General features: G+C 46.0%; 2 protein-coding genes across 12 annotated transcripts in view; one reads left to right on the top strand and one right to left on the bottom strand.

Moving 5' to 3' along the window:
* SUPT3H (SPT3 homolog, SAGA and STAGA complex component) overlaps positions 1 to 19,242 on the bottom strand; it is a 370,690-nt gene extending 351,448 nt beyond the window's left edge. For 3 of the 4 annotated variants that reach the window (XM_077317634.1, XM_077317617.1, XM_077317659.1), the window contains exon 1: positions 19,141 to 19,242. The gene's annotated coding sequence lies outside the window, so the exon portion shown is untranslated. Of the gene's footprint in view, positions 1 to 18,964; positions 19,064 to 19,140 lie in introns of those variants that run through there. The other variant, XM_077317625.1, reaches the window with a different exon arrangement.
* Positions 1 to 27,549, top strand: part of RUNX2 (RUNX family transcription factor 2) — a 317,078-nt gene that overhangs the window by 51,070 nt on the left and 238,459 nt on the right. The window lies entirely within an intron of this gene.

Raw genomic sequence — 27,549 nt, 5'->3', positions numbered from 1 at the left:
GAGTAAGGTGCATGCACGAAACGGCCGTGTGTACGCGTTTGGACCCCCATCGGGTGCAAACGCGCATGTGCAGCAGATCCAAAAATGTGTATTTGCACCGCTGGCATGCCGGCAGCCGCGCTTCCCTTTCTCCCCCCCCCCCTTTCTGCAGCAAGAAGCTTGCCAGGCCGCAAGCTAATCGGCTGCAGCCCGCTGCCGAAGCTCTCGCGGCCCGGAACTGGGCCGCAGACCGGGGTTTAGGGACCACTACTCTATATGGCAGCCCTTTAAATACTAGAAGATGGTTATAAGATCCCCTCACTAGAGAAGACTGAGGAGAAATTGGAGTTAAGCAGTTCAGCCCTCTCTTTATCATCATCTGTTATAATTTCACTTTCTTTTCCTCGCAGTGGTCCTACAGAGTCCCTACTCTGTTTCATACTTGAACTATAACTAAAAAAATACATTTTTTGCTATGTTTAGCACTTCTTGCTAGCCTAAGCTTGTATTGTGCTTTAGCTTTTCTAACACTCTCCCTACAATCATTGGGTATTTGTTTATCCCCATCCTTGGTAATAAGGCCTTCCCTTCCATTTCCTAAATGACTCTTTTTTATTATTCCTCAAATCATTTGACAGCTGCTTATGGAGCCACCTTGGCTTCCTTAGTCACCTTCCATCTTTTCTTCTCAAGGATCTTTGTTGGGCTTAAAGGTCCTGTGGACACAAACTTGGTTCTATAGCAAATGACATGAAAGAACCAGTCTTTAAAATGGAATCAAAGTTTTCCCAGTTGGAGAGCAGGCAATATTGTTGCTGTTCAAAGCAGAGGATGTCATCAGCTAATCGGAGCTATCTCTTCCATTAATTTGGAAATACTCTATAGAGAAACATATGATAGTGATAAAAACTCGTCCTAGGAAAGAATGGCGCATTCCCTGCATGTTCTTGGTTCCTCTGCTAAGTTCTTAATGTTCAGCCCTCATGCTCTCTAACTGAGCCAGGAGGAAGAGTGTTGCCTCTTCCAAATCATGTCTGCCCTTTTTGTCTAGTGTTAATACAGAAGTATCTGGTGTTAATACAGAAATATTTTTTTAAAAAAATCAGAGACTGACTCTGCTTCAGGCTGCCTATAGCAGTGAAAATCTATCTAATCAACACAAGGATGATAATTCAGGCAACATACAAGTCTCTAGCACAGGGGTTCCCAACAAGGGCAACATTTCTCCTCCTACCTTAATGGATTGGCCAAACCTAGAAAACTGGCCACTTCCATTGCTTCCTCTTCCCCCCACTCCCAAGTGTGTATGATTCCTAGAATCATAGAATCATAGAGTTGGAAGGGGCCATACAGGCCATCTAGTCCAACCCCCTGCTCAATGCAGGATCAGCCCAAAGCATCCTAAAGCATCCAAGAAAAGTGTGTATCCAACCTTTGCTCTTGTGGTTTCTTCATGTGGGAGGGGGCAGAGCTGCACACCTACTCCTGTTTTAAATCACCTTCTGCCTCTCTCCCCCAGTCCTCCTTGAGCCGGCCTGGCAATGTGGGTTGTTATGTCACTTCCAGTGACATGTCACTTACGGGGGGGCATGGCGCGGAGAAGTGGATAGCTGACATCACTTCCACAGCTCCTTGAAGTCTGAAAAATTATGATCAAAAGATTGAAAAAGACTCCTCTAGCAAGAGCCCAGTGAGGGCTGCCCAAGCATGTTTTGGTCGCTACGCAGTCAGCCTCATTCGCTCCACTGGCAGCACTGCCTGCTTGTCGAGAAGTTACATGTTCATTGTGCAAACGGCCAGCTCACTCACCACAGTAGCCAGGCGCATCAGCAGCTCACCATTGATCTGAAGACCATTACTCTGTACAAAGAGTTAAAGCAGATGTTATAAGAGTACTATTATGAAGGGTTGGGGGGGGAATTCTACGAAGATGCCAGATAGAGCTATACCTATCCTTGTGCATAGTCTCTCCTTTCAGAGCTACTTATTTATTTAATGCCCTGGCCTGGGTAGCTCAAGCTAGCCAGATCTCATTGGACCTTGAAAGCTAAGGTAGGCCTTGGAGGAAAACCACAAAGAAAGTCCATGGTCGCTATACAGGAGACAATACTAAACCACCTCTGTTCAACTCTTGCCTCGAAAACCCTACAACAGCCTTTCTCACCTTTTTACCATTGAGAAACCCTTGAAACATTTTTCAGGCTTCAAGAATCCCCAGAAGTGGCAGACTCATGCAGAATATGGTTGGGAGGCAGAGCTGTGTATATGCCCATGTAAGGCCCTTCCCCTACCCACCCCCTCCAGGCCCATCACTGACTATTGGGGGGAGGCAGGTTGCCATGACCATATATGCTCATACCATCTGATAAATGTTTAACAATTTTTTAAAAAATTAAAATTAATTAACTCCCAACAAATTGGCGAAACCCCTCCAGGGCCTTCAAGAAACCCCAGGGCCTTCACAAAACCCTTGTTGAGAAAGCCTGCCCTAAGGGATTTCCGTAAGTCAGCTGAGATTTGATGGCAAGAAAAGAAGAGCAAGAACCTTCGCAGAGGCAGAATTTTGATGTTAATGTTGTACCCTAACATAGCAATCCCCAACCTATGGGCTGCGGACCACATCCTTTGACTAATTGGAGGTGGGCCCCCAAGGACGCCTTTCCCCCCCCCCCCCGGCCCTTTACAACACACTTTGGGTGTCATTGTCTCCCATCACTCCCAGATGGGACTATCTCGTTGCAGAGGAACAAGCTCAGGGTTCCCATTGGTTTGTCATTGTCATGAGTTAAAATTTCCATGAAAATAAAATGTTCCTTATGTTCATTGTTGTGGCGTGTCTGTATCTTATTTTGAAGGGATGTTTAAACATGACCATAGCGATCAGAGAGCGCTAGAGCAGTGGTTGAGAGTAGAGGACTAAACTACCCCCCTCCCCACCGGGCCTCAGTAAAAGGCGTTGAGTGGTCCCCGGTGACAAAAATGTTGGGGACCACTGCCCTAACCCATATAGTAAATTATACCCGATAGGTCCCATGTTCTATATAACGATATCATTTTTTTTTGTGGGTTGAGTGTATAAGAGAAGATTCTTTACACAGAAGATGTGACTCTCTTAGAAGCAACCAATCAAGTCAATTTTGTCATTGACAATGCAAATAAGAAGCAATTACTTCCTCTTACAGGACCAGCCTAAGCAGAGTAAAACCCATCCTTTGAAGTCAATGGGTTTAGAAAGGTGTAAATCTGCTTGGGACTGCAGTGTTAGTTTCCACCTTCTTCCCAAGCAAATACAGCTTATTTTAACAATATGCAGAAGTTGTATTCCTTGTGAAGTACCAACGTTTAGGAAGGACATTTCAGAATACTTAAAAAAAAATTATTCACTAACCTCCTCCTAGCAAGCCGAGGCCACAATTTACACAAGAGAGGACGAAATGGACAACACTTGGTTGAAAATGAGTCTGTGTGTGGTATAAAAAAAACCCAGTAAATTAATGGACCAAAATCACCAAACAAACATTCCTTGAATTCCACAGCTCCATCAGCTTTTCAAACATGTGTTTGTAGAAGCTTTATAAATATGGCTTATCAACAGCTATATATGTTTACATGTGTGTGGTCTCTCTTTTTCACCTAGCCTCTGGCATTTTCTAACGCGGCAGGAGAACTGTGTATGGAGCTTTTCTCAAGTGTTCTTGGTTTTTATATCTAAACCCCCCCCCCCCAAAAAAAGCAGGTGACAAATCAGAAAACTCCCGTTGTAAGTAATGCATTTTTACAACTGAGAAGCATAAGACAAGTATGCTTTGGTACAAACAAGAAAGGCTCAGAACTAATTTAATGGTGAATCAAACCACGGCCCAGTACCAAAAGCTTCACGAAAGTCATTTCTTTGATGCCGAGTTCACACATGTCTGTTATGGAACAGACATGAGCCACAGGCTGAGTTTTCATGTTGCATGACTCCAAACACTTAAAGCCAAAATCCAGAGGACTACTTCAGGCATCCTGAAGGTTTGGACATGCTGAACTGGCTTTTAAATTTGTTTTTTCTTCTTTTGAACAGAAAAAAATCTCAACTAAAGTCACAAGCAGCTTTTGAAAGCACACTCAAGAACTATCCAGCTGGTTAGCCATAATCTGGAGCAGGGGTGGCCAAATGGTGGCTCTCCAGATGTCCATGGACTACAATTACCCAGCTAGCAGGGGCTCATGGTAATTGTAGTCCATGGACATCTGATGGATGGATCCAGATGGATAGTTCTTTGAACATAGGCCAATATATTTCATATGGTCAAAAGTCCTGCCTTGAGTTGTTAAGCGGTACAGGATCAGTGCCCTGACCTGGATGGCCAAGGCTAGCCTAATTGTGTCAGATCTCAGAAGCCAAGCAGGGTCAGCAATGCCCCATATTTGAATGAGATATTCCCAAAGATGTCCAGGGTCACTCCACAGAGGTAGGAGATGGCAAACAGTCCCTGAAATCTCCTGCCTTCCTACAGGGTCACCATAAGATGGCACTTTCCACCACCAGCACTACCACCACTACTGAGGTCCCAGTGAGATGTGGGGGTGAAACTCCAATGTTCCCATTGGGTCCTCCCTAGACCGACCAATGTACATGGTGAGTTCAGCTTCCAGAGAGTGTCTGATTTGGATCAGGACCACAGAACACAGGGAGAGGAAGCTTTAACTTTCCCACACACAGACACGCTGTTTTCCCCCACCTAAAACAGAGCACTCCTTCTGTCCCACCATAGGCTGCATGTAAAACAGGGGTAGTCAAACTGCGGCCCTCCAGATGTCCATGGGCAACAATTCCCATGACCCCCTGCCAGCATTCGCTGGCAGGGGCTCATGGAAATTATAGTCCATGGACATCTGGAGGGCCACAGTTTGACTACCCCTAGTGTAAAATATCCTTCAAGGGCTGCTTCAGATCAAAAAAGAAATGTGCAGGGGAGCTGCTGTCTGGGAACTGAATTCCAAGCACAGAACTCACAGGGCACGCTTTAGCACCGGGAGACAGAGAGAACATGAGAAACATTTCGTTAGGTCCATTGTTTCCACTCTATTCAAACATCAGTTCATAACTGAAAGCCACTCTTTCAGTTCCAAATGTACAGGCTTACGATGATTTATTCTGTTCTTTGACTCATCTGTCTGCCCTGGAGTCTCTGGACCAAGAGACAATCCCAAAATAACCTGCCTTGTCCAACTCCTGCCCAAGAGACACCATTGGTACAGCTGCATCATCATTGGCTGGTGGCAACAAAGACCTGCCTGATTGGATACTCAACATTTTGTGCTGCTCCCACTCATTTCACTGAGTTCCTAGAGCTCATTAGTGGAAGCGGGTGCCAGATATGTCAGGGTCGGCTTGATGACGCAATAATGGGCATACAGAACTGCTCCACCAGCAAGACAAAAGCCCCACTCCGTGTTACATCAAGACTACAATACATAGACATAGCAAGATATCTGCAGGGAAATAAAGGGGTAAGGATTCAGAGTGTCCCAAAACTAAACTAGATTAAGAACAACATAAGAAAACCTATGAGAATTTTCTGATCCGAGCCAATCTAGAAAGGTAATATACCAGAAGGAACTTTAAGGAACTTAAAATTCCTCAAATATTCCAAATTTCGTCTGTCTAGTTCTTCCTTCTGAAACAATCCAACATATGCAAGGTTCCATAACAAGCAGCACAGAAAGCATTTCTGGCCCAAATATGACATCCTGATTCTACAGGAAGCTGAAACAGCATGGAATAGCTAGCAATCACACAGCTACAGGATTGTCATGCACAAACAATGTAAATTATATGTTACTTAAAGGGAAAATAAAATATTGTCCTTCCTTTTTATGTAGAAACCAAAAGTTGCAGGGGGAAAAATTAGGCTGATGCCAATGTGAAATTTGGTATACATTATGGTTTGGGCCCATCCCAGCATGTGGAAATTCTGAGACGACATTAGAAACAAAACTGTAGAGAAAAGAAGTGGTGGGCTTTTATTGTGAGACATGATGGGTAATTAAAACCTCGTCTTAAAAAATACTGTATCCTACAAACGTTAGAAAGCCCTTCGGGTCCCTAAAGAAACAGTATAATTCCACTGCAGTAAAGACCACCAGTGGCCTCTTGAGTTGTGTGGAAGGAATTGTTTACACGTGGCATATTTTCATATCAACACGGCTCACTCAAAATCTTACAATGAAGCTACCCCAACTAACACAGAGGTGCTGCCATTTTCAAGGGCATTCTGGTTTGGGTAGCTGGCATTCTAAACCAGATCTCAACAACTCCATGCTAATTCCTAAGGTGCCAGTATTGGTTAACCCATCCAGAACATTCCTGTTTTTTAGGTACCATTTACTGGTATCTGAGTGTCCCATGAGCCTGGGATTTTTCCAGTCATGCCCACAGTGGTACATGATTATCTGCCCAACAAATTGCATTCTGGGAAACCTTAATGAATTCAGCTTTCCCATTCAGAGCCTGGACCGTTCAGCTCCTTCCTAAACATAACCAGTTCCAATATCCTGCCTTCTTGGTAAATCATGCAAATTGTATCTGTGGCTTGATGCAGAGAAGCATTACCTTACAAAACCAAAAGTTACTAGGGCATTCATATAGCATGCTCACAAATATACCTGGAAACTAGCTACAGCAGGGGTAGTCAAACCAGCCCTCCAGATGTCCATGGACTACAATTCCCATGGGAATTGTAGTCCATGGACATCTGGAGGGCCGCAGTTTGACTACCCCTGAGCTACAGTGACAATCCTGTACTTTAACTGGATTGAATTCACGGAATAGCAATTGCTGTAGAAAGCAGGAGTGGTAGGGAAGGCCACAAATTTCAGAAATATCAAGGTCTAAATGCATGCAGATGTGAATTTTTACCCAATACACCTATTTGGGTGGTACAGTGGCATGGAAATGCAATAAATAAATAGTTACATAATACACACACACATACATATACACACATAAAATATTAGGTCTCGGGTTCACCCCTACTCAAATCCATCATGGCTTCTTTCCACTCATATCTGTACCATATAACAGCATCATGCGATTTGACATCTGCCAGCACAGAAACACATTCACAACTGCATTGCTTGTTGTGACACCAGCCTAAAAGTGCTGATGCTCAAACACAGAGGGGGCACGATTGCTCTCTTGATATATCTGAAAAGCTGTCAATAGGAGGAGGGCAGGGAGCGGTTCCTGTTGGCAGCAAAATTTAAGACCTGCAGTAATGGGTTTAAACTACCTGTAGGCTAGATATCACCCCCAAAAAATCAGAATAGTTTAGCAGTGAAATCGGCTGCCTAGGGAGATGGTGAGCTCCCCCTCACTGGCAATCTTCAAGCAGCAGCTGGACAGATACTTATCCTGGATGCTTATATTGAGCAGGGGGCTGGCCCCTTCCAACTCTATGATGCTACAGTTTTGCCACAGTCACAGTTCATAGAATTGGTTCCATTTTTGGAAAAGTACATAAAGCATATAACATTAAATAGCTCATTACTGACTTCCCCAAAATATCGGATACCAAGATTTTGCAAGGACAACTTGAAGCACTTTTCGTGCATCAAGATTGACAGTTTTCCACCACCTCTACTACTTACATACTTCTCCCAATCCTTTCTTGTTTGCTTAAACCTTTAAGGGTGACAGCTGTTATTACTTCTACTTTCCACTGTGCTGAGCACAAGGAAGGGTTCTAATCCGGGGTTCAGAGCGAACCCCAGACACGGTGCGAAATACAGAGTCTTCGTTTTTACCAAGTTTATTGTTACCAGATGAGAATTTTTAAAATAAGTGGGCTGAAACTAGGACGTGGGGTGGAACTGTGATTTTTCTGAAATAAGTTTCATGCCTTAAGAAAAGGGACCTCTGGAAACATCAAGCAGACCCGGTCACTGTTCTGTCAGTAATCTGTGCCAAAATAGCTTTAAAATAAATATTATAAATATTTAAAATGCATTTTTAAAAAATGCATTTAAAAAAATGCCCTAACAGGTTGATGGAAACTGAACAGCATTAGTGTTCAATCATTCATTTCTAATAGTATTGGACAAATGAATCCAAAACTTCTACATTGTTTATAACAGAATAACCAACTAATCACATTCATCTTTCTCTCAAAGTGGGGGGGTGCATTTTGGAAACAAGATTAAATATTATAAATATTATAAATCAAAGACACGGCTGATTCACAAATGAATTCTATGCTACATTCAGATGCGTAGCTATGTGGGTCTAAAGCGGCAGAATTTAAAAGTCCAGTGTTCTGTAATTCTTTGTTCTGTAATTCTATACAGCAGTGGCATCATATGAAGAAGCACGAAGCAAAGCCAAAAGAACCATGGCTGTGCCATAACATTGTCACGGTAGAACAGAATAACTTCAGTTCCAGTTCCCTTCACTGGTGCATGGACTAAAAGTCTAAGACCATGGCCTCTTCATTTTGTTTTTTGTCGCATGGCTAAATGTTAATATTATTAAATAAAAACTATATACAGAACGTCAAGGGCATACACCAGCAGCATGTGAAGAGATAGCCAATGTGTACATGCTTCCTAATTAAAGAACACCCCGAATTCCACAGACTCCTCCTAATTTTACCGCCAAGGCACAGGAGCCATTACTACACATATTTTGTACAACATCAGACGCCCCAAATCACATGGAAAGAACCTGTAGTGTAGCTCTTTGACCGTTTATGCTTCACTGCCCCAGATCCTGGGCAGGAGCGAAAATCAGGGGCAGATGAGGCGCACTGGGCCAAATGCTCCCCGGTTTGGGTGCGGGAAGAGGTGGAGCAACCTGCCACAAATAAAACTCCAGCCTGCAGCCTGGCATGAAACCTCCAGTGCATAAACGGTCTTTCTGACACCAGTGTAGCCCTGGTTTCCCTGAAGGGCAACTCTGGGATGAAGTCACGGAAAACTGTTGTGCCATGGCCCCAGAGCTTCTCATGTTGGTTTTCCAACACGGGACGGACAATATTGCTGTTCTCCCCTGTTGCAAAAGTAACAAAAGATGGAACCCTGAGATTAACCCAGACAAGGAATTGCAGAGCAAAGAAGCATACCGGGGGCAATTAAAGAAACATACCGGGGGCAATTAAAGCCAGTATTATACATTTTCCTCTTTTCTCAATGAGCATGTAGCGGTCCTGCTATACTGTTCTAGGAAGTTAAGTTGTGCCATGACAAGTTTCCCACCAGTTTAGACTTATATTCCAATTTTCAATTAGTTCCTCAAAGTGGCTTATAACATTTCTTCTCTTCCATATAGGAAGGTATGAATATATGGATCAAAAGATGTAAACCTGGGGGTGGTTCTAGGTCTTCACACCTACACCACATCACATGGAATTCCCACCGTGTGAAGAAAGGACACACACAGGGAGCTGTCACATGAGGCAAGCATACAAAAACTTTCCAAAACACACCATCTGTCCAAGTAGATCAGCCTTCTTTGAAGCAGCTCTAAAAAAAAAAAAAAAAAAATGATACTCCTTTTTGAGCCTCTAAGAAGAACCACTAAAAATATCAATGATAAATTATATTTGTTGGGTTTTTTTTTGGGGGGGGGGTGGGAAGGTCATTGTATTTCTTTGAAGTCTACAGGAACAAGGAGAACATTATCTGTTGGCTTCACTTGAAGAAAATTATCTAGCACAATCTGCTGGCTTCACTTTATCTAGCACAATCTTGAGACAAGCCAAATGAGTTGCAACATGACTATTTTGAGGAATAAAATAAATTGACAGAGTATTCCAAAATCAATTTAAGATTCCTGAACAAGGCCACTATCTTTATCGCATCAGCAAAACACGGCACAAGGGGAAGCACTATTTTTCTTCCCCTTCATCATCATTATATATATATTATATATTTCTCAAAGCAACATACATTCCTCCCTATTAATTTCCAGGGACTTATCACACTTCTTGAGCTTGGCCTTATGCCTTAATATGCCCCCTAGGGATACACAGAAACACCTGGGAACGCACTCACTGGCATCTCTAATTGCTTTATGAGATCATGCAGAAATGCCATTAGCCCCAAACCCATCATCACGGCCAAGGATTATTGTGCTAACATAATTGCTAAAACATATGTAAGTTTGCTAAATTGCCGTTTACTGCATGTTAACATGCAACTAGCTGTCTAATCTGATTTCAGACAGTTCGTCCCTGTTTCAAAAAGCCCACGAAAGCCGTTGTTCAGATTTTGACACCAATCTGAAAATAAAGCAGGGAGATGTGAATCTCATGGAAACCTTTAGCAACAACAACAGAGAATCCTCTCCAACGCCGGCTTGCAAATGAAAAGTCTGGCCCGAAACACTGGGAAATGAATGCAAGGGCAGGCTGATACGGAGAGGCTGATGGCTGAATAAAACACACTCTTCACATTAAAGCCCAATATAAAAAAAGAAAGCAGAGGCAAACTTCACAAAAAAACTTCTATTGGGAGGAGGCATTCAAATGTAAAAGTAAGACAATGCTCAAAACAGGGAGGAAGGGAGCCGGGTAGTCTTGTGGGGGGATTTCAAACAAGGTATTCCATAAAACACCTCATCAACTACATCCATTGCCAGTTTCCATTAAATTCAAGTTGTAAACCACCAAGCAAGTTCACTCCTGGAAACGTTCTGAAATCAAATGCCCTTAACAATGCACCCTTAATATTTCAACATTTGGGCTTTAACACATTCTCAAATGTTTCCTTCTGGAATGCATCATGCTTTACACATACACCGTTTTTTATTATTCGTAAATTATGTTTATGTAACTTGTATCGTCCCAAATATACATAAACTACTGGGTGGAGTTCAAGCACATGGAGGGGGAGAGCAATCTCGGGAACTTCCTCACCTTCTCCTTTTAAAACTCAGTGACATTATTTACATAGATACTTGCGATGTGCCAATCTTTTCAAAATCCATAACTTTCATACCCTCAGTGCTTCTGTTTTACAAACAATGTTGAGAGAGAAAGTCCCCCCAAGCTATCCTAAATTCACAGCTATGCAGGGAGCTGAATCCAAAGACTCTGATCTTTTCAGCCCTGGCCCCAACCAGGTAGAATGAGTTGCCAGTTGAAATCCAGGCCCAGACAGAACTATCAAGAGTTACACAGGGTCTGTAAAATAGCACTCTTCTCAGAGTTCAGGCCATGACTGTCTAGAAACTAATCAGGCCTCCATCCTTCTCTTTGGCTCACCCCACCCCACCCCCAAGTTTTAGACCAGTGGTCCCCAACCTTTCTGAGGCTGGGGACCGGCAGGGCAACTGCCCCGCCCGCGCATCACACATGCACTGGCTGCACCGTGCATGCGCGCATGCGCCATGTGAGGCCAAAATCGCGCATGCACTGCACGTTCGCGCATGCGCAAAAGTGCAGCGCATGCGCGATTCCGGCCATGCATGGCGCATGTGCGTTTGCGCGGCCCTGATTCCCTCTCCCCGCCCTCCCACAGTAAGAAGCTTCCCGGGCCGCAAGCTTGCGGCCTGGGAAGTTTTTTACTGCGGGGGGGCGGGGAGAGGGAGCCGCGGCCCGGCACCATGGCCTTCGCGGCCCGGCACCGGGCCGCAGCCCGCAGGTTGGGGACCATTGTTTTAGACCATCCACAGTCCAATTAGCCTGGCAAAAATATTTAAGAGGGTGAGGGAAGGGTACAGGTTTTAACTATTTTATTATTATTGTAAACCGCCCTGCGTCTATTTGCAGGGAGGGGTGATATAGAAATTTAATAAATTCATAAACTTTTCCCCACACGTCACAATAAAGGCACTTTTGAGAGCTCTTTGTGTTTATGCATACAGACATGTCAAGGATCTGGTGAACATCATTAAACTGATGGGTATCATTTCACATGAATTCTGGCAAAAACTGCAAGTCAAACATAATAATAAATGCTGTCTGTCTGGGATGCACAGCACAAGACATTTTTCAAATAAGTGCTTTTTAAAAACCATGTATGTACATTCCAGCACATTTTACATTTGAACTACGGATACCTAATATGCAAACAGGATTTTGCTTCATTTGTGAAAATGCCCTAGCACACTACTAACTATGCCAAATCAGCTCAAGTTCAATATAAATATTATGAACCGTTTAATTATGGCAAAAATACATGTCTCTTGATCTTCGACTTGGTCTTTGCTCATCATGAAGTCAAGGAAAACTGATTTAAGAAATGCTAGTTGAATGCGCCTCTTGTGGCGCAGAGTGGTAAGGCAGCAGACATGCAGTTTGAAGCTTTGCCCATGAGGCTGGGAGTTCAATTCCAGCAGCTGGCTCAAGGTTGACTCAGCCTTCCATCCTTCTGAGGTGGGTAAAATGAGTACTCAGCTTGCTGGGGGGTAAATGGTAATGACTGGGGAAGGCACTGGCCAGGTCACCCCATATTGAGTCTGCCATGAAAACCCTAGAGGGCGTCACCACAAGGGTCAGACATGACTCGGTGCTTGCACAGAGGATACCTTTACCTTTACCTAGTTGAATGGGGTGGCCAAACTGTGGACATCCAGATGTCCATGGACTACAATTCCCATGAGCCCCTGCCAGCATGTATGCTGGGGCTCATTGGAATTGTAGTCCATGGACATCTGGACGTCCACAGTTTGCTGCCCCTGCATAATAATATCAGCTGGATTTCAAGTCCAGCAGCACCTCAAGAGACCAACAAGATTTTCCGGTCTGACAAAGGAAGCTTTACCTCTTGAAAGGTTATACCCCCAAAATCTGTTGGTCTCTTAAGGAGCTACTGGACTTTGTGGGACCTCAAAAGCCAACTTGACCAAAGACAGTATTAACTACTAACAGAAGCCATGATCTTAGAGCTCACAAATCATGTAGACAGCAGAAAGTGCAGGAGAAGGAGGGGGGGGGGGGCAGGGATCTACTTTTGAAGGCCATGAGAAAAAAGCCTATGAAGGAAGATTTGTCTTAGTCTGTTCGAACCTGCTTTATACGCATGCTCTCTGAAACTAATGGTGCCCTATAGATAGGAACCAATTAACATGTGATACGATACATCCTATGTGGCCGTCAGGAGCCATTAGAAAGTGCCAATTTGGAGACAAAGGACAGGAAGTGTTATATAAACCTGTGCCAGCATTGCTGGACAGAAATCAGTAAAAGCCATGTGGCTGTGGGCTCTCTGTTTGTGCAAATAAATATATTGTGCTTCATCCTCGATCTCTCACATCTGATTCTTGGGATTTGGTGTTGGATTAGAGAAGGCATTTGGTCTAACAACTTGAATCTAGCTGTCATACGTTACTAAGGATGGTCCAAGAGTGGCTCTCCAAATGTCTACTGGTCTAGTACCATAATAATAAAGACTCGACTTGACTTGGCTCTCCAAATGTCCACGGACTACAATTCCCATGAGTCCCTGCCAGCAAGTGTTGGCAGGGACTCAAGGGAATTGTAGTCTGTGGACATCTAGAGAGCCACAGTTGGGCCACTCCTGGTTTAGACCAACATGGCTACCCACCCCACAGGGTGTCTGTTGTGGGGAGAGGAAAGGGAAGGCGACTATAAGCCGCTTTGAGACTCCTTTGGGTAGGGAAAAGCGGCATATAAGAACCAACTCTTCTTCTTCTTCTTCTTACACTAAGTGTATAGCGCTAAATTTATATAGCATTTCTATTAGGCATGACCACTTTTGTGGAGACTCTTGTGATGGAAATATTTGGTATATTCCAAATTGCTGTGACTAATCGTTTTAAGTTATGCGGTTGAGCTCTGTACATAAAGATTTCAGAGTATTCCCATTTCTTCTTGCCCAATTCAAAGACACAGAAAATAGGCAGGACCACCACAGTGTGCAGGATTAAAGTCCATAGACTCTGACTTTATTAATCAGGATAATGATGGTTTCATCTGGAAACTTACGGGAGAGGAGAGCAAGAGCTTTCGCCTTATTTTAATGTGTCTTCAATACCCAGCAATATTAAATTGCTAGACAACCTGTTCCTATAAAACAAAACCATTTTATGAAGACCAACCATAATGACCAAGCTTTTGAATTCTCCAGAGCTCTTTGCCAGGCTGGAGGCCTAGTTTGCTAGGTTGGCTCTCATAAATGGCATGAAGGGGCATTTGCCATGGACCATTGCATAAGAATATTAAAATGTATGAAGAACCTTGCTAGAACAGATCAGTGATCCAGCTGGACCTGCATCTTGTCTCACACAGTGGCCAACCAACTGCCCCGGAGGGCCAATAAACAGGGCACAGATGCTAAGGCTTTCCTTGAATTGATTCAATGTATTTATTTACTTACTTACTTCTAGATCAATAGTCAGTGAATTCCACAGATCACATTTAATTACATAAAGTTTCCCCCCCCCTTTTATCTGTACTTTTATCTATTGCTATCAACTTCATGGGGCACCCCCAAATTACAGTATCATGGGAGAGGGAGTGAAAGCTCCATCAATTTTTTCCACCTTGTGCATAATTTTAGAAACCTCTTATCATGCCCCCCCCCCCTTAACTAAACTAGTCCAGACTCTCCAGCCTTTCTTTAAAGTGCTCCAACCTCTTGGCCATCATGATTTCCTTCTGTACTTTTCCTAGCTCTACAATATCTTTTGTGAGATACGGTGACCAGAACCTTACAGTTTTCCAAATGATGCCGCACCATTGCTCTACCAACCCTTTTCTTAATAGCCCACAATCTGGGAGTCAGCCTTCTTTACTACGGTTGTACAATGCATCAATATTGACATTGAGCTTCCACTGTAACCCCCAAGACCTTTTCCAATTTTGGACTCAGTTTAGAACTCAAGGGCATAGATTTAAAACTGGGATTCACCTTAATAAGCACTAAATATCCTTTGCCACACTGTTACCTGCTCACCCCTATGGCAGGGGTGGCCAAACTGTGACTCTCCATATATCCATGGACATCCATGGCCCTATGGCTAGATCCTCCAGTAGCACTTCACAATCAACTTTCATTTTTACTATTACTATGCTGAATAATTGGGTGATCATATGAAAAAATGGCCCCTACTCTGCTCTATCTTCTTTTAGGGGTGATTGCCGACGCGGCCAAACCGTGCCAAAGAGCTCACCCCTCTTCCTCTTTCTATTCCAAAAATATTACTCATTTGTAGAAAACAAGGAGAAATCAGAGATATACATGAAACTAGTAAACAAGCCCGCTGTAATAAAAATACAGCGGGCGCTGGGCAAGGGAGCCCCCGGCAGTCGCGCGGAGAGAGGCGCTTCGGCCGCAGCGAGAGGCGCTTCGGCCGCCAGCAAGGGAGCAACTGCGAGCCGCGCTCTGCGCAGCTCACAGATGCTCCCTTGTCGCCAGGGCGGGAATCGGCCAATGGTCTGTCTGGAGGAAGGGGCCAATCGGCACCCTTCCTCATCCCGGACAGAGCCCGCCCTAACTCCTCCCCCTAAGCCCTTACGGCTTTATTTAGTCAGTGGCGCCCGTGGCACCGCGGGCTGTGTTAAGATGATCCCTATGACTAAACGCATGCCGAGCAAACCCAAGTCAACTCAAGAGCCAGTGTGCTGTAGGATTCGAGCTAGAGTTGTGCCCACAGTGCCCTTTCCTGGTGCCCACCAAAGGTTTTAAGAACAAGGGCAGAGCCAGGCTCATGATCTCTATGGCTTCTGACTGGCTGTGCATATTAAAAGGCCACTGTTGAGAAGAAAAGCTGGGGGTTTTGTGAGGTAGGTGCGGCTGAGAAAACTGTGAAAGGCTCAAGGTCACCCAGCTGGCTGAATGGGGAATCAGACCCAGTTCCCCAAATTAGAGGCTGCTTCTCTTGACCACTCCTCCAAGCTGGCGTCAACCTGTGGTCCTCCAGATGTCCATGGACTACAATTCCCATGAACCCCTGCCAGCAAACGCTGGCAGGGGCTCATGGGAATTATAGTCCATGGACATCTGGAGGTCCACAGGTTGACTACCCCTGCTTTAGAGAATGTCTGCTTTAAATGTTGAAGAGTTACCATGGGATTTACGCATGACTTTGCTCCTTGGTTTGTTCTGCCTTGTACCCACCACCCTGCCTCAGAATGCCAAAGAGGAGCTGAAGATCAAAAAGGTTGGGGACCCTTAGGGAAGAGTGTTGTACCTGAATCAGGTGCAAATCCCTGTTTTGCCATAGAAACACTAAGGGAAATCTTACACTAGTCACAATTATAGCCTAACCTGCCTCACAGAGTTGTTGGGAGAAGGGAACAGGCCTGACTGGTGAAAAGGTAGCATAAACATGTTTAAAATAAATAAAATATAACAAATGACGTAAGTCACTGTGGGTCCCCACTGGGGGAAACAGCGAATAAGAAATAAAGGCAATCAACAAATACATGTGCCCCAGATAAGTTGGGTGCAAGGATTTGAGCCTGGCTGCAAGTAGGGTTATCCAACTCTTCCCCCCCCCTGCTGCCGGCTGGGAATAAGGGCTGCCAATCCAGGTTGAGAAACTCCTGGAGATCTGGGGGTGGGGCTTGGGGTGCCTGCCAGTGGGGTGCAATGCCAAAGAGTCCACCCTTCAAAGCATCCATTTCCCCCAGGGGGACTGATCCTCCTAGGTCCCAGCTGGAGGTTGGCATCCAGCCTTGAGAGCTCCCTTGCTCAGCCATGAGCATGGCACTGACAGGCTAACCTCATAGGGCAGCTCTGTTCTCCAAGCAACAACAGGTTTCCGCATTTCCATGTTTACCCTGCCAAAACATCACCGTGAGAGGCGGTATATAAATTGAATGAATGAAACAAGGAACAAACAGAGAGAACAGCTGCAATGTGGAGAAAAGCCTGCCAACAGGCACTGCCTTGCAGCAGGAGAAGCATCTTTGAGCCACCAGTCCCACCCCAAATCCCAGTGTTATTTTGACTCAGAGCCTTGAATGGAGGCTAATGCCGAAGCCGTAACTATGGATGGAAACCTCCAGGGGGGACCTGGGGAAGCCCCCAGTTTTATAGTTCATCTCCAGATTAGTTCCCGTGGAGAAAAGGGCTGCTTGGGAAGGTGCACTAGGGATGCCAGCCTCCAGGTGGGTCCTAGGGATCCCCTGGAATTACAGCTCCAGACTAAAGAGATCAGTCCCCCTGGAGAAAAGGGTTCTTGGGAGGGTGGACTAGGGATGCCAACCTCCAGGTGGGGCCTAGGGATCCCTTGGAATTACAGCTCTTCTCCAGGCAATAGAGATCAGTCCCCCTGGAGAAAAGGGCTGCTTGAGAGGGTGGACTAGGGATGCCAACCTCCAGGTGGGGCCTAGGGATCCCCTGGAATTACAGCTTTTCTCCAGACTAAAGAGATCAGTCCCCCTGGAGAAAAGGGCTGCTTGGGAGGGTGGACTAGGGATGCCAGCCTCCAGGTGGGTCCTAGGGATCCCCTGGAATTACAGCTCCAGACTAAAGAGATCAGTCCCCCTGGAGAAAAGGGCTGCTTGAGAGGGTGGACTAGGGATGCCAACCTCCAGGTGGGGCCTAGGGATCCCCTGGAATTACAGCTTTTCTCCAGACTAAAGAGATCAGTCCCCCTGGAGAAAAGGGTTCTTGGGAGGGTGCACTAGGGATGCCAGCCTCCAGGTGGGTCCTAGGGATCCCCTGAAATTACTGCTCCAGACTAAAGAGATCAGTCCCCCTGGAGAAAAGGGCTGCTTGGGAGGGTGGACTAGGGATGCCAACCTCCAGGTGGGGCCTAGGGATCCCCTGGAATTACAGCTCTTCTCCAGGCAATAGAGATCAGTCCCCCAGGAAAAAAGGGCTGCTTGGGAGGGTGGACTAGGGATGCCAACCTCCAGGTGGGGCCTAGGGATCCCTTGGAATTACAGCTCTTCTCCAGGCAATAGAGATCAGTCCCCCAGGAAAAAAGGGCTGCTTGGGAGGGTGGACTAGGGATGCCAACCTCCAGGTGGGTCCTAGGGATCCCCTGTTATTGCAGCTCCAGACTAAAGAGATCAGTCCCCCAGGAAAAAAGGGCTGCTTGGGAGGGTGGACTAGGGATGCCAACCTCCAGGTGGGTCCTAGGGACCCCCTGTTATTGCAGCTCCAGACTAAAGAGATCAGTCCCCCTGGAGAAAAGGGTTCTTGGGAGGGTGCACTAGGGATGCCAACCTCCAGGTGGGGCCTAGGGATCCCCTGGAATTACAGCTCTTCTCCAGGCAATAGAGATCAGTCCCCCTGGAGAAAAGGGCTGCTTGGGAGGGTGGACTAGGGATGCCAACCTCCAGGTGCGGCCTAGGGATTCCCTGGAATTGCAGCTCTCTCCGGGCAATAGAGATCAGTCCCCCAGGAGAAAAGGGCTGCTTGGGAGGGTGGACTAGGGATGCCAACCTCCAGGTGGGGCCTAGGGATCCCTTGGAATTACAGCTCTTCTCCAGGCAATAGAGATCAGTCCCCCAGGAAAAAAGGGCTGCTTGGGAGGGTGGACTAGGGATGCCAACCTCCAGGTGGGTCCTAGGGACCCCCTGTTATTGCAGCTCCAGACTAAAGAGATCAGTCCCCCTGGAGAAAAGGGTTCTTGGGAGGGTGCACTAGGGATGCCAACCTCCAGGTGGGGCCTAGGGATCCCCTGGAATTGCAGCTCTTCTCCAGGCAATAGAGATCAGTCCCCCTGGAGAAAGGGGCTGATTGGGAGGATAGACTAGGGATGCCAACCTCCAGGCGGGGCCTAGGGATCCCCTGTTATTGCAGCTCTCTCCGGGCAATAGAGATCAGCCCCCCAGGAAAAAAGGGCTGCTTGGGAGGGTGGATCCCATAGCACTCCACTCCACTGAGGTCCCTCCCCGCCCCAAGTCCCCCCCCCATTCCTGGCTCCACCCCCAAATCTTCCAGGTATCCCCCAGCCCTACGGCCAAGCAAAAGGGGCGCATCGCATCCTTGTGCCGGGCGGGTTTTTCTCCCCTGGGGGGCTCCCAAAGGCGCTCCGTCAACCTCCCCCCCCCCTTCCTCTCCTCGGTCAGGGACTCACGCAGAGGCTGCAGCACACCGCGGGCGCTGCGCGGAGGGGGTCGAGGGGAGGAAGGGGGAGGCGGAGACCGGGCGGCCCTTCGGGAAGAAAGGGGGGGGGGGCGGTCACTTTTTTCTTTACTTTGCTTTTTTTTGTTTCTTTGCTCCCCCCTCCCCCGGTAAGAGAAAGAAAAGTACCCGGCTGAGGCGGCGAGCGCGGCGCGCGGCGGCCGAGAAGGGAAGGCGGAGCGGGCAAAACCCCCCCCCCGCCCCTCCGCGCGCTCCCGTCGCCCTTCTTCCGCCACGCTCGCGCGCGCAGACGACAGCCATCTTAGGTGTGGCGAGGCCCGGCGTTTTGGCGGGAAGGCGCCGCCTCGGCCCTGAGGCTGAGGGGAAGCCTGAGGAGAGAGCGCGAGGGGGGTGGCGCCATCTCAGACGGAAAAAAGAAGCCGCTGGGAGTGTCGTCGGCGCGACGTTTGAGACCACTGGCACCTTTAAGGCCAACAGGGTCCAATTCGGGGTTTAAGCTTTGCATGATTTGGATTGGAAGAAGTGTGCATGCTCACCAATGCTCACCAAAGCCTATACCCAGAACCAGCCCTTGTTGGGCATGCATGTATCTGAAGAAGTGTGCATGCACATGAAAGCATAGTCCCATCAATAAATTAGATTGGTATATATCAGGGGTAGTCGAACTGCGGCGCTCCAGATGTCCATGGACTACAATTCCCATGAGCCCCTGTCAGGGGCTCATGGGAATTGTAGTCCATGGACATCTGGAGCGCCGCAGTTTGACTACCCCTGGTATATATTATTAAATCCATGGGCTCAGGGGGACAGGGACACTGGAAGTGACTGAAGCTCTTTGTGAGGACCCCCAACAGAAGGACAAGGAACCTTTCCGAGGAAATATACTTGTGGTGATGTATATATTGGATTCCGATACAATTTCTTTTATATAGAAGGAGAAACAACCCTAATGGTTTCTAGATCATTAACGTTTTCAGTGACTTCTTCAGTGGTGGAGTCCTAAATTTGAAATGTACAAATTGCTATCAATACCATGTTAGTCGAGTTAAACAATGAAACAATGAATATACTGCAAATACACATCCCTCCAATATCAGTTTGTTGTAACAAAAGTGGGAAAATCCTACCCCCTTTCCTACAAAATTAACGTCAGTATGTAACTCATCTTCTATATATCAATAGGAAACTTTGTGAGGACCCCAGCATGGCATAACAGAATAGCAGAACTGAACAAGAACCCCACAACCAACCCCAGTTTATATACACAAGCCCCACAACAGATCTTCCCCAGTGGGCACTATGGGTCAGTTTCACGTTAAAGGGACTGGATCCAGCAGATGGGATCTAGGTCAATTGCAGGGCGTCTAGGCCAGGAGTAGTCAAACTGCAGCCCTCCAGATGTCCATGAACTATAATTTCCATGAGCCCCTGCCAGCGAATGCCAGGAGTAGTCAAACTGCAGCCCTCCAGACGTCCATGGACTATAATTCCCATTAGCCCCTGCTAGCGAATGCTGGCAGGGGCTCATGGGAATTGTAGTCCATGGACATCTGGAGGGCCCTAGTTTGACTATCCCTGGTCTAGGCATTGGTCAGTTACAAGGCAGGCTGAGGATCCTGCCTCGGACCTCAAGCTTGGTACTGGGCAGAACTACAGGCACAACATATATGAATTTGAAGAAGTATGCTTGCACACAAAAGCTTACACCCAGAATTAGATTTTGTTCGTCATATGTGTTTCTGAGGAAATGCACGCACAAAAGCGTGTCTCCAGAACGAGACTTTGTTGGTTATGTGTGTAACTGGAGAAGTGTGCATGCACATGACAGCCTACACCTAGACTTTGTTGGTCGTATGAGTATGTGCAGATATGTGGGTGCACACAAAAGCTTATACCCAGAATGAGACTTAGTCTTAAAGTGCCATTGAATTCAAAGTTTGTTCTGTTACTTCCGACCAACACCTGAATCTATCATTTTCACAGTAGCAGAGGATTTTTTTTTCCTCCCTTTCCTTTGGGCAAATAATAATCGCGGAAGGTGAGGTGTTACAGTAGTGGCAGCAAAATTAAACAAGAGTCTTGGGGCACCTCAAAGTTGGGAAGGCAAAAAAAGACCAATGTTTCCCAGAAATCCATATGTGCTAATTTACATTAAAGAGGGTTTTTTTTTAAACAACAGAAGGATAGGGAAGGGGGGGGGGAAACTCAAAATGTAACAAAAAGAAAAAAGTAGAAAGTAGAAACTAAATTATAGCAACCAGGGTGAGTATACATGTGTCCTAACAAGTATCTGTAAATGGTTTCCAAATATCTACAAAATTATTTATATATACCAATATAAAGTTCTAAGTTCCTCAATGCATGAATTCATAGGAGGTGGGAATTTGTCTCTCCAGTGTTGTAGTATGAGCCTTTTAGCTGCAGTAAGGGCACAAAGAGTCAGTTTTCATTAACCACTGCTTAGCAGGGGTAGTCAAACTGCGGCCCTCCAATTCCTATTTGGTTGCAGGGGCTCATGGGAATTGTAGTCCATGGACATCTGGAGGGCCGCAGTTTGACTACTCCTACCCTAAAGAGACGGCCTGGAGATAAAATTTGATATACAATTGCTATTTATTACTAAAGTAGTGAAACGCAACTCATAGCACCACCTTGGACCATAGCAGTGGGGAAGGCAGAGCACAGCCCTCACTCAAAAAAGATTACAAAAAAGATTCTTCCCTGTTAGGGTTAACTTCCAGGTGGCACCTTGAGATCTACCACCATCTCCATGTAGACAAAAACAGCTCCCTTGGAAGAAATGGCTGCCTTGGAGGGTGGACTCTGTGGCATTATATCCTGCTGAGATCCCCACCTGCCCCAGGCTCCATCCCCAAAATCTCCAGGTATTTCCCAACTCAGAGCTGGCAACCCTGTTTCCCACACACACACATCACGGTATAGCCCAATCTCATCAAATCTAGGAAGATAAGTAGGGTCCCTACTTGGATGCGAGATCATCAAGGAGGACTCTGCAGAGGACCACAATGGGAAACCAACTGTGCTTCTCACTGGTCTTGAATACCCCTTGTGACTTGAGGATATCTGGCCAACCTCTGTTAGAGAGACTGAACATATTTTTTTATTCAAGCATATCCTTTCATGGACTCCTGGTTTCATCAGATTCCGGTCTTCACTAGGTCGACATTTATAGATGAAGTTACTTATTAAGGAGAAATTATATTTCATGGCCCTTTGACCCAGCTGTTTTTTTATTATTATGGTACCCAGCTATACCTGTTGATGGATGGCCATCTGTCAACACTCCCAGACTCTGGCCAGATGTTTGGAAGCAGATTGGCTCAAGCGGAGCCAGCTGATGTTTCAGCCCGCTTGGCTGCTGCTTCAGCTTGGGTGATAGAGTAAGGTTTTACCAACTTTGCCCCTTTCAGCATGCCTGTGATCCTTCCTTAGGATGAGCCTATGCTCCTCAAATTGGACTACAGCTGATCTGGAAACCACCATTAAGATGGGTTTAATAAGAGGAGTTATTTTAGTGCCAGCAAGAGTGCAATGTTCTATTTGCATGGCACATTTAAATATGTTTCAAAACCCTTATTCCAACAAGAAACTCAAGGGATGGTCATTTAAGCAACCCCATAGGTGGGGTTTTTAAAGTTCACATTCAGAGGTGATTTGCCATTGCCTGCCTCTCCCTCAGGCTTTCTCAGCTTTCTGACCATTGAAAAACCCCTGACCCATCCTTCAGGCTTTGACAACCCCCAGAAGTGGTGAAACTATGCAGAATATTGTTGGGAAGTGGAGCTGTGTGCACGCCCACCTGTTGCCCCTCCCCTTCCCACTCCCTCCAGGCTCATCATTGGCCATTGGGGGGGGGGCAGGTTGACATGACCATATATGTTTAAAAGATTGTAAAAATATATTAAAAATTAACTTCTACCCATTCAGGAAACTCATCAAGAAACCCCAGGGTTTCTCAAAACGCTGATTGAAAAAGCCTATTCTGTATAGTGACCCTGGTATTCCTCAGAGGTCTTCCATCCAAGTATTAACCACAGCCAGCCCTGCTTAGCTTTCAAGAAATGGTGAGATCAGGCTGTCCTGGGCTGCCTAGTCAGCATAAAAAGCACCTTCCTAAAATTATGATCCCCAAGGCAGTTTGCAGACTGTCCATGAAAAGTACAGTGAAATTCAAACCACTTTAAATGTGATGCCAAGGTATTTGGACATTGAAATCCCAAGCAAGCCAAGAAGGATTCCAAAAAGATTTCCCTGAACTGTGTGAATGGGCTGTACAACTGACAGCTGAGATGGACGGTAAATACGTGCAAAGCAGCCTAACTTCACTTCCATACTGACGGGCATGTAAATTGGCTGTGACTTCCAGCAAAGTAAGCATGAGGCTTGTGGTGGGGACCTTGTAGAAAATATCAGCAGCGTGTTCCGTAGCAATGAAACAGGCAAATTCAATTATAGGAACTATTAGGGAAAGGTTTGGAAGTGAAACCGTGTATCGTAATAGTCTGTGGTGCAGCCACATTTGGGAGAGAGTGTGCTGTTCTAGTTGTTCCACCTCCGAAAGAATAACAGAGCTGCGAAAGCCATAGTAGGAGGATGGCTGAAAAAATCAAGGGGACGGAGTACCTTTCCTATACGGAAATGCTCTAAAGTCTGGGAAAGACCACTGGGGGAAATAGATTAAAATCACCAAAGTATATAGAGAGGGGATATATTATTTCATTTATTTCAAACATTTATTACCTACCTTTCTACTTTGCAGGAACTCAAGGTAGCTTTACAGTATAAATGGGAATAAATTAAAATAAAATGCATTCAAGCAGTGATCTAAAAACAAATTTTAAACTGCCAATAAACAAAACAACTACACCTAATCTAATTTATTTATTTAATGTCATCCTGAATAAAATTGCCAGTTGCATCTTCTTGGGGAGGTTGTTCCCGTAATTGTGAGGGTGCCCCCCCAAAAGGCCCTCTCTTGTGCGCCTTTCAGACAAGTTTCTCTGGTCAGTGGAAAAGTCAAAGGGGCTCTGATCTTCGTTCCCACACAGGAACGTATGGGAGAAGACGATCCTTTAGACACCCCACTCCCAAGCCTTGTACGACTTCAAAGGTCAAAACCAACACATTGAATTGAGCTCAGGAGGAGGGCAGAAGCCAATGAAATTGCTGTAATATTGAGGAGATATGACATGGATAACTAGCCTGACCAGCAGTCTAGCTACAGAATTCTGCAGTAGTTGAATCTTCTGAATACTCTTCAAGGGTATTCTAGTAGTCCAGTCTAGATACAGCGGAGCCTGGATCACTGTGGCGAGATCAAAATGAGCCAGGAACGGGAGTATCTGGTACACCCACTGCAGCTGGGTGAAAGCACCTTAACCCGCCATAGACACCAGGTTTTTTAGGTGATTGCTGAGTTGTTTAGCAAACTTTGTAACCCCATTCAAGACAAGGGAGTAGAACCCCATTAAAATCCATGAACTGCACTTCTACTAACCCAGATAGGGATGCCAGACCCCTGCTAGGACCTGGGGGTCACCCACTCTTCAAGGATTCAGTAAAGTGTGAGAAATCCCCCCTCTAATTCTCCCCACCCAAAACTTGCAAAGCCACCATTTGCGGTTCTGCCACTGCTGCATCCACATCCCCCTCCCAAATATTGTGAAACCACTCTTTGTGGCTCCACTGCAGAAACCACATGCCACCAGCAGCTTTGCAAGTTAGGGAGGGAGTGGGAGTGGGATGGGCATGACAGTGGCTGGTGGCAGGTGGTGTCTGCAGGCAGTGGAGTGACAAATGGAGGTTCCACAAGTTTTTTTGGGGGGGGGGGACAGGCAAGAGGTGCAGTGTCTGCTCTGGATTAAAATTCTACCATAGAGTTTTGTCCAAAAGCAAGTTTGAGGTGTGGCCTCCAACATGCTGACATCATTATCATGTGACCTTAGCACGTTGGAGAACTCCCGGACCAAGCCTCAAATCTCCCCAGGACCACCCCGATTCCACCTGGCAACCTTAAATCCAGAGCCTGGCTTGCCTGGATTAATTTTCAGCTTTTTGGCCCTCTTCTTACCCACTACTGACTTTGAGCCCCAGTTTAGCACATCAGTGGCTTCCTCAGAATTAGGTGGGAAAGAAAGACATATTGATGACACCACAGCCAAAATTTCCTCATACCCTTTCCCAGTGGCTTCACATCGATGTTAAATGGTATGGGGGATAAGATCAAACCCCACAGAACTCCACAGGCCAAAGGCCATGGGGCGCAGTGGGGATCTTGAGCACCGTCCTTGGAGTCTGCCCCTGACAGAGGACATCAGTCAGCATAATACAATGCCCCTTACTTCCCACAATGTGTGATGTCCCAGTCAACAGTATCAGAGGTCAAGGAGACTTACAGAAGTAGCAGGGTCACACACTGACTATCATGTTATCAGCAGAGGTCATCAGCCAAGGCAGCCCGAGCTTTTCCACATCCTGACCTAGAGACAGACTGAAGTGGGCTCCAAAATCAATATTTTCCCAGAGCTGCTGGAGCTGAGAAGGAGCAGCCTGCTCTAGCATCTTGCCCAAAGATTGGAGTCTCAATGGAAGTTCTCCAACTCAATGGGGCTCAGAGAGGGTGGCTTCAAAACAGGTCTGATCTGGAGTGGTTTATCCAAGAAGCACATGTAGCCCACACTATGGGGCCTCGCATTGCTTTATGGTTAGGGGCCCTTCGCACTGTGAGTATTAGAAGGTCTTCATACTTATGTGGCCTGTAGACTGGAGGAACCCAAGAACGGTGAAATGCTGTTAGTAATTGACCATGCACATCACTCATTGAGCGTGTGTGCAGACCATAAGACAATGCGGTTTAGTGGTCTAATCTGGTGAGCTGGGTTTGATTCCCCGCTCCTCCTCCACATGCAGCCAGCTAGGTGACCTTGAATTACTCACAGCACTGATAGCGCTGTTCTGACCAAGCAGTACTGTCAGAAGCTCCCGACCAAGAGACACATGTGCGTTCAGGTTTTTTTCTCTGCATAAATTCAAGCACACACCAAGGAATAGATTACATGATTTCTTTTCTTTCTCTTGACAAAGGTCAAACTTCCGAGCAATTAATAATGTCATATATGACAAAAAGGGTATTTCATTCGTTCATAAACCTTTCCTAAGAAGAACAGTTGGTTTTTATACCCCGCTTTTCACTACCTGAAGGGGTCTCAAAACGTTTTACACTCACCTTCCCTTCCTCTCCCCACAACAGACATCCTATAAGGTAGTTGAGGCCCACACTATGGGGCCTTGCAGTGCTCTGAGAGAAACTGTTCTGTCAGAACAGCTCTAACAGGACTGAGACTAGCCCGGCTGGCTAAATGTGGAGGAGCGGGATATCAAAGCCAGATTGCCAGATTAGAAACCACTGCTCTTAACCACTTCAGCAAGCTGGCTTCCCTTCTCACATTTTTTTAGCCTGCTGAATTTGAAATATGGCTCCACATTGAGAATGGCTCCCTTAAAGGACTTTTTAAAAATGACTTCTAGCGACTAAAGTTAAATAGAGCCTCCATTTTTAGAGGCAGTCTAGCTGAGGAGTGAGGCTGGGGAAAACTGTAGGCGGCTGTCCCCTCACTGCTGTGCTTGTGAGACTGAAGAATCCAGACTTACCAGTATTGAGGACAAGAACATCAGTCTGCTCTAAGAAAAGCAGTCCATTTGTGCTGTGCTTGCAGTGTGACCTAGAATCCTTTGGGCTCTCTAAACTTTATAGGGGATTTTTTTCCCGTTTAATAATGGCAGACTTTCATTACCCATCATAAAGCACCCAAAAAAAGGCCGCAGAAATTCTTTTCCCTCTGCAGGGTCACCTTCAAGATACTTAGGTCATCATGAGCCGTCTCTGAAATTTCCACACGTTGGAGTGCGCTCAAACCATAAATGCATACCAAATTTCACATTAGGGTGGGCCTGATTTTTCGCTGTCATTTGTTTCTACTTTTATTGCTCTGCAGAACGTTTTTGGGTTGTTGTTTTTTTTAAAGTGAAAAGGGAGATTTTGTTTTCCTGTTAGGCAGTATATAATTTACATCAATCATACTAGAATTTCAATACCGCTGAGGTATCACTTAAAAGGAGAGGCGAGATGGTAAATACAGCCTCTGTCTGAGGACAACAGCAACAGCATCACAGAGAGAGAGAGAGAGAGAGAGAGCTTCCAAAGCAGAGGAAAACTCCACAGGAGACTAGCCAAAATTCATCACACCACAAAAATATCCTCCTCTGCTCGACAGGGTCATTAAAAGAACACGGATCATTGTTACTTGAGAGGCTCAGATTCCTTTGGCGCCCTTGGTATTTTGCACACTTCGAGTGGAGAAAAAGCAGTTATGCACCCATGCTTTCAGAAAGAAAGGATCCTGTCTGCATAGGAGATTTTCTCTGCACTCTGACGATGCGGACACCTCTGTAAAGCCTGTCCCTATTAAGAAACTCTCTGCCAGGGGAGAAAAAGGACTGGTTTCCCTCCCCTCATAAGTTAAAGCAGAAGCTGATGTGAACATGTCATGTGAGCAG

The sequence above is a fragment of the Paroedura picta genome, chromosome 1 (assembly GCF_049243985.1).
Source record: "Paroedura picta isolate Pp20150507F chromosome 1, Ppicta_v3.0, whole genome shotgun sequence".
Lineage (NCBI taxonomy): Eukaryota > Metazoa > Chordata > Lepidosauria > Squamata > Gekkonidae > Paroedura > Paroedura picta.
Note: the sequence above shows the minus strand (reverse complement) of the source record. Positions and strands in the feature narration are given on the sequence as shown.